Below are 8,534 nucleotides of genomic sequence, written 5' to 3' on the forward strand. Positions count from 1 at the left end.
GCAATCCCATAAGAGTCATGAGGTGAGGGCAAGGTATCGGCTTTACTGGCGTTAACCATTATCTACAAGACCAAGTTCCAGAATAGAAAAGCTATCCTGCTTCCTTTAAATGCCCTATCCAAGCGGTTCTTTAGTACTCTACAGCATGGTTGTTAGAGTATGGGCTCTGAAATCAGACTGCCTGGGCTGGCATCTTGGTCCCTCTACCTATTGGCAAGTTACTTAGAATGCCTGAGACAAATAATAAACAATATACATTATTGTTGTTATTTTTTCTTTAATTTGCTTAGGTTCAGCTGTAGTGTAGTTTCTCAAGACATAGCATCAATATATCCAAAAGAATTGTGAAACATAAAGCACATGTAGTGATTCTAATACAGATGTCTTATTTTTCAGATGAGAAAACTAAGGCCAGGAAGATAAACTGATAGGTCCATGCTAGAAGAGAAGTGCAGCTATCCTGCTGTCCAGGTTGTTGCTCTTTCCCTGGCTCATGGGTCCTGACTTCTCTCCCTTACATCCTTACCTCCATCCTCTACTCCTCCCCAGCTTGTGTACAGTTGTTGCTCAGCCTCCTCCCCCTCCACCTTTCCACAATATCTTTCCACCCATTGTAAAACATGGAAGGGAGACCCTTTCAGAGGTCAGTGTTCCAAATAGAAACCAAAACTCACAACTCCTTTTCTCGTTTTAATTTTATTAAAAGTTATAATGAATAAAGTATAACACTTTTTTCCATTGAGCAAAGATTAGAACCCTTTCCTAAGATAAGGTCAGCCACAGCCTTATCCAGGAAAATTACTTGCTGGAAACAATACTGGACCAAATCAGCCCTGCTCCCACCCTGCCTTTCTTTGAAAATAGCTTTTTTTTTTTCTTTTTTAAAAGCAATAGGGTCTTTCTGTGTCGCCCAGGCTGGAGTGCAGTGGCTATTCACAGGTGTGATCATGCACACAACAGCCTCGAGCAACTGGGCTGAGGGCTGAAGCAATCTTCCTACATTAGCTTCCCCAATAGTTGGGATTACAGGCACAGGCTGTGGCACCCAGCTAATAACTATTGTTTTATAAAAACAATATATGCTTATGCAAACAAATTGAAAAATTTTAAACAAAAATGCAAAGAAGTTAAAATCTGTCCAAATACCGTAATAAAGAGATAACCATTTCTTAAATTTTGTGTTACATTCTTCTAGGCATCTCTCTAAGAATAGAAGCACATATATACATATAAATACAATATTTCATAAATTGGATCTTATTATCTGCACAGTGAACAATAGTCATGAATAACATCATTTTTAAAAGTTGCATAGTGTCTGTTAAATGGATATACCGTCATTTATCCAACCAGTATTCTATTGATTGACATTTATGTTTCCAGGTTTTTATTATCATAAAAAAGTCTCTGATGAACATTCTTATCCACAGGCTGTTGCACAATTGTGCAATTATCTCCTTGGACACATTCCTAGAAGTAACATTAATGTCAGCCAATTCTTTAACATTTTCAATTAGAGAATAAAAGTTGTGGTTACTTTGAAAAATATACTTTATATGTGGGACTCAAAACTGACCAGATTCCCCCATTTGAAACATATTTGAAACACAAGTAAACCTCAGTCTTGTTGTTTTTCTTGTATCTAGTGTTTAATAATGCATGTTAAAGCTCCTTGGAGTAGGTCGGTAGACATTACTGGTTGTCTAAACCAATATCCTTTCTTCGTTACTAGTAGAACTCAGATTTCCTCAGGGCGACAATGTGTCCAGTTAAAAATATTCATGCTCCTAGACTTTCTTAAGTCATGGCTGGCCATGTGACCATCAATTAAATAAAAGTGAATTTCTGTAGAGGAGGCTCAAGAAATACTGCTTTAGCCATTTGATCTGCACCCACCCCTTTTATTGTTTTGAACCTGAAACAGGGACATGATACTGGAGGTAGAGCAAACATATTTCACTCATAATAACAAAAGCCACACCGGCACTATTAATAATGTAGGACACTGGAGGTGCCTAGGTCCGTGGTTGCTTTGGAGGGCCAACTTACCAGCTCTGGACTGTCCCACTTCTGGATTTGTTGTTAGGTGAGGAAGACTATATCCCTTCTATATAAGATTCTGTTATTGTCTGTTATAAGTATCAAATCCAATTCTTAGTTGACATAATAAGATAGGCCAAGTCTTCATTTATTTAGCACTATACAGAGAATTTTTTTCACAGACAGAATGAGACGAAAATGGTGACAAAATGCAAACAAGCTAGCAACAACATTGAAACACTGTCTTCTTTAATAGACTTTGTTTCCCTTTAAATACCTACATGTGACAAATATATTGACACCACTTTATAATAATTCAGTTAAATTTCATGAATTAAATTTTATTAACCCATATGGTAGAATTAAAATATGTTCACAAATTATTTGATACTTCTTCCTTCAAAGGGTCAAACTTCATTCCCCTCACCTTGAGTTTGGACTATATTAAATGACTTGTTCTCATGAATAGAATGCAGAGGAAATGATGTAGTGTGACTTCTGAGGGGAAACTATAAAACATGCCAGCCTTTTTATTCTTTCTCCAGGATTACTTGTTGGGGCCAGGTAGCTGTCATGTCAGAGTCATAAGGTCACTTAGGCAACTTATAAAAAGGCTCACATGGTGAGTAATTAAGGCTTCCAGCTAACAATCGGTGAGGTATTGAAGCCTTCTGACAATAGCCATGTGAATGAGCTTGGAAGCAGATCCTCCAGCCCCAGTCAGGCCTTCATATGATTGCATGCATCCTGGTCAACATCTTGACTGTAACCTAGAAAGAGACCGTGAGACATAATCATTCAGCTACGGTGCTCCTGAATTCCTAAGCCACAGAAACGGTGAGATACTAAATGTTTAAATGATTGTTGTTTTAAGCCACTAAGTTTTGGGATAGTTTGTTATGCAACAATAGGTAACTCATGCAGCTGGATATAATAGAGCCTAGCACAATGCCTGGCACACATGCCAGTGTTCGATTATTTGTTGTTTGAATGAATAAATAATTGAATGAAGTGTATCTTTTACACTTTAGTGGGTAGCATACAATGTTAGGTTTATCTTTGCTCCCTGATACCTGTATTATCTAAGGGTTTTTTGATCTCTCATAGAGAAATGAAGTGTGAATCTTACTGAGAGCTAAACTTTGCCAGTTGTGGAAGTAACATGGTGAATAGAATGGAATCCTTGAAACTTGAATTCTGCCCCCAGTTGTTTTTCCTCAATCAAATTTTTTTAAAAATTAATGAGTTAACACAAAATTAAACCATGTCTCGAAACCAGACAGCCATCTCGTCTGCCATCTCCAAGCAAATTACAGATTGACTCATAATACAAATTTGCCCAGAGGGCTTGCAATACTATTTCACAAAGTAGGCTGTATTATTTCTCTTCACAAATGACCAGTCTGATGCATAGCATGTTTAGCTACAGATGCCTCTGATGACTTTCCCTGCAGCATTTTCATGGCTCACCAATAGGTCTGTCTGCATTTCTCAGGTCTACCAAGGGGGCAGTTCAATTGTCCTTTGATGTAATCGATCCAAAGATCAGAATCTACAGATCTAAATTCTCTCAAAGCCCTCTTTTGCAGGATTCTTGCATTCTTCCTTTTCAAACTGAATCATTTCCTGAAAAAGCCAACTGAAAATGGATGGCTGTCCTGTAAACTTTTAAACACACCTCTAGCCTTTTTGTAGCCGCCACTTTGGTAAGCCCAGTCAAGGTACTTAGCCTTCAGTGCCCCCAGTTTTATCACTGATTAGCTGGATGACCTGTAATAAGTCACCTACCCCTTCTGAATCTCAATTTCCCTATCCACTAACTGGGGAAAATAATCCCAATGTACTCCAAAAGGCAGTCAATGAGATTATGTGTAAATGTGCTTTATATATACAGCATTAGCATTCTTTTAATTAAATTAGGCTGATGAGGTCTACCTAATGTTTGAGCAGTTAAGCATTAAGTATTTTACATGAATATCATGGAGATCTTTCTTTCAGGAAGTGACAACTTATTTACTGATTTTACTGTATACTATATAAAATAGTAGCATCATTCATAGCAAGCAGTTTGGATTTAAGAGTATGGCGGAATGGTAGCTTATATGTCAGATCTCATTTTATTAGCCTATTGAAAATTTATTACTCTTTTAAAAGAATGCATAATTATCACTGGCTCCTTTTTCTTTTCATGAGTTAATTTGTAACTGTGGCTGAGTGTATCTGCTCTTCTTTATTGTAACAGAGGTACTTAAACAAACTTAATAACAAACATATATTTAACCAGTTATTTGAGTTTATGAGTTCATCCTAGAGCAAAATTGCACCCAATAGCAAGAAAATAAATGGCAGAAAACATGTCTTTCTCTTTCAGAGGGCAGAGCTTAGGGCACACAGGGGAAGGCTTTATATACTGGAACATCAAAGGTAGAGATGAGGCAATTATTAACAATGCACATTTTTGTGGCATGACTAACCTGAGAGGTAATATATGTTAGAATGAGTAAGACAGAGCCTTAGTGTGAGATTGAAGTCCTGATTATGTAGTGGATGAATGGCCTTAAATACAAGGTCCCTAGTTTAATCGTATTGTTGTTTCTTGTTTTCAGCTATTCAACTGTGAGCCCAAATCAGTTGAAACTACTGGCCTAATTAGATATCAGACTGTTTGTTGTTGTGGATGATCCCTGAGTAAGAAAAAGAAGAACTCTAGGGGGAAGAAAGGGACAGAGCTTCATGCACCTCATTTCCTATGTTAAATTAAAAAGTAAGTGAAAAATGGACACCAGGAAACAAAGATGAGGGAAATCCTTCTGGCAACATTGTGCTTTTAGACAGAGCTTCTCATCTCCTGTTGAAAATACCTGACAGTGCCACCCTGTATAACCTAAGGGAAGATTTTCTAAACAGTTTTTATTCCTGGCAGCTACATCTTCACAAAATTTACCAAGATTTTGAGACAATTTGAACGGCTGGTGTTGTTTTCTGAATTGACTGACAGAGGAATAGGGTTCAGATAGAGAATAGAGCAGAGGAAGAAATAAAGAAAAACGTCTAGGAAATACATTTAACCTCAAGGGAAGAGGACTCAGTGTGACTCACAGCATATTAGCTTGAAAGCAGAGACTGTCACGTGTGCACTGAGGAACTTCTGTCATCTAGAAAAATATTCTCAGCTTACGAGGCTAGAATCCCTAGGGTTACTCTCTGTTCCTCTAGTTCCCTGGAATAAGAATCAAGAGAATTCCTTAATTGTTTTCTCAATTGATGAGAAACAGAAGCAGAAACATTTGTTGTAAATGAAATAGTTGAAGTTTCTTTAGTTTGAAATCCCAAAGGAGCACATTATTTATAAATGTATATGTTGCATCTGTTATTGTAAAGAACTAATTGACTTACAAATTGTGTAGCTGCATAATGTGGCATTTTTCTTTCTTATTTCAAGTTGTATTTCTAAATCTAAAGGTGGACCTGTGGTAGATACCTTTTCTGATTTCTGTTCATCCTCCATTGAGAAGCATCTCAAGTCTTTTATTTTGTGACTTATCTTCTGTCTAGATATTCTATTCATTTTTGAAAGTAAGATATTGGAGTCTCCAACTATTATTGTACAACTATTTGCTTCCCTTTAATTTATGCTGAAATGGCTCACAGAACTTGGGCAAATACTTTACCTATGTTTACTGACTTATTATAAAGGATATAGATGAATAGCCAGATAGAAGAGATGTATAATGTAAGGTATGGGAGAAATGGCACGTAGCTTCCATGCTGTCTCCAGGCATACCAACCTCTGGGAACCTCTGTGTGTTTGGAAAGCCCCCCAACCCTATCCTTTTGGGGTTTTATGGAGGTAATAAAGGTAAAATGAGGTGATAAAGGTAGGGCCCTTTATCCAATAAACCTGGTGCCCTTCTAAGAAGAGGAAGAACTCTCTCTCCCCATTATGTGAGGACGCAGAGAAAAGCCAATCATCTGTAACCAGAAAAAAAAAGGCCCTCAGCAGAAACCAAGTCAGCCAGAATGTGGATCTTGGACTTGCTAGCCTCCAGAACTGTGAAAAATAAATTTATGTTGTTTAAGCTATTCAGTCTGTGGTATTTTGTTACAGTAGCCCAAACAGACTAATACAAGGGGCTACCTGAAGGATTGATGCAAGATCCTGTCCTCTGTGTTGTCTAACTCAGAACTTAGGGCAGAAAAAGCTGGAAAACACAGCAAACTGAAGTAATAACTCTAGACACCTGGAGGCAGAGATTACAGTTGAAACATGCAATAGACTGCCTAAGGCAAAATCTGGGGAGAGTTTATTTGGGAAATTTAAAATATTCAAAAGCAACCATGTATACATGGAAATTTAGAAAGCCATGCACATGCCCAGGGCAAAACACATGCTTAGAAAACACCTGAGAAAACCCTGAGCTTTCATTTTAGACTGATCCCTTAGCACAGTGCAAGCCTGACTAAGAATTGAAGTAGAGCCCTGGCTTCGAGCCAATTTGCAAAGACTGTGAGAGTTTCTAGTATTCGAGGAAATCTGCCAAAACACTAGCTGAACACAGGCTAAAGGACAGAGTCTTCAGTGACCATATTGACAAGGAATACAGTCTTTGAAATAATGTTTGAGACAGGCATCAAATAAACTGCTACAGCCTTCAAGAACCAGAAAACAGCAAACCCTAGGAAAGTGAAGAAAATCTAACTTCCAGTTACCACACCGTAGGAGCCAAATGGCCACTTTTCAAGCTCACACACAAAAATTACAAAGCACTGAAAGAAACAAAGTATAGCTCATTCAAAGGAACAAAATAAATGGATAGAAACTGTCCCTGAGGAAGTCCAGACATTGAAATTACTAAACAAAGACTTTAAAACAATTGTCTTAAATATGCTCAAAATGCTAAACATGGAAATGAAAACATTGACAATGAACTAAAGGAAGCCAGGAAAATGATGTATGAACAAGATGAGAGTGTCAACAAAGAGATAGTAATTATAAAAAGGAACCAAACAGAAATTATGAAGCTGAAAAATAAAAATAAAACAATCTAGGTGGCTTCAGCAACAGAACTGAGCAAGCAGAAGAGTCAGTGAACTTGAAGATAAGGCCATTGAAATTATTGAGCCTGAGGAGCAGAAAGGAAAAAGAATGAAGAAAATTTCATTTGTTGGAATGCAAGTTGTATAGCCACATTTTTTTTTCTTTTTTAACTAGAGATGAGTTCACACTATGTTGCCCAGGCTGGTCTTGAATTCCTGAGCTTGTAATCCTCCCACCTTAGCTTCCCAAAGTGCTGGAATTACAGGCATGGGTTCAGTATAGCTATGTTGAAAGACAGTTTGGCAATTTTCTTACAAAACTAAATATACTTTTACTATACAATCCAGCAATTGGGCTCTTTGTTATTTACCCAAATCAGGTGAAACTTATGTCCACACAAAAACCTGCATTTGAATGTTTACAGCAGCTTTATTAATAATTGCCAGAACTTGAAAGTAACCAAGAGGCCCTTTTATGTACCCTTCCCCTAGTGTGTCCTAACCCCTAGTGTGGCTGTATTTGGAGATGGGGTCTCTAAGGAAGTAGTGCAGGTTAAGGGTGGAGCCCTGATCTGGTAAGATTAGTGTTCTCAAGAAGAGATACCAGAGCATTCTCTATTCCCCTCTCTATACACGAGGAAAGGCCATGTGGGGACATTAAAAAAAAAAAAAAAGACGGCTGCCTATAAAGCCAGGAAAAGAGCCCTCACCAGAAAGTGAATTTGCCAGCACTGTTGTCATGGATTTCAAGCCTCAGAACGGTGAGAAAGTAAATTTCTGTTGTTTAAGACACTCCATCTATATTTTTTTTCCTATTTAAAAAAAATTTGAGACAGAGTCTTGCTCTGGTACCCAGGCTGGAGTGCAGTGGCATGATCTCAGCTCACTGCAGCCTCCACCTCCCAGGCTTAAGTGATCCTCCTGTCTCAGCTTCCCGAGTAACAGGGACCAGAGGCACGCACCACCATGCCCAGCTAATTTTTTGTATTCTTTGTAGAAATAGAGTTTCACCATGTTGCCCAGACTGGTCTTCAAGTCCTGAGCTTAAGCAGTCTGCTGCCTCGGCCTCCCAAAGTGCTGGGATTACAGGCATGAGCCATTGTGCCCAGTCCAGTCTGTACTATTTTGTTATAGCAGCCCAAACAGACTAATATAAGGTAAATGGATAAATAAACTGTGGTACACACCGACAATGGAATACTATTCAATGCTAAAAAGACATAAGCTATCAAGCCAAAAAAACGCATAGTTGAACCTTGTGTTAACCCATTCTTGCATTGCTACAGAGAAATACCCAAGACTGGGTAATTTATAAAGAAAAGAGGTTTAACTGGCTCATGGTTCTGCAGTCTTTGTAGGAAGCATGATGCTGGCTTCTGCTTGGCTTCCAGGGAATCCTCAGGAAGCTTGCAATCATGGCAGAAGGTGAAGGGAGAGCAAGCACATCACATGGCCAG

The sequence above is a fragment of the Colobus angolensis genome, unplaced genomic scaffold (assembly GCF_000951035.1).
Source record: "Colobus angolensis palliatus isolate OR3802 unplaced genomic scaffold, Cang.pa_1.0 Scaffold104, whole genome shotgun sequence".
In the NCBI taxonomy this organism is placed as follows: Eukaryota; Metazoa; Chordata; class Mammalia; order Primates; family Cercopithecidae; genus Colobus; species Colobus angolensis.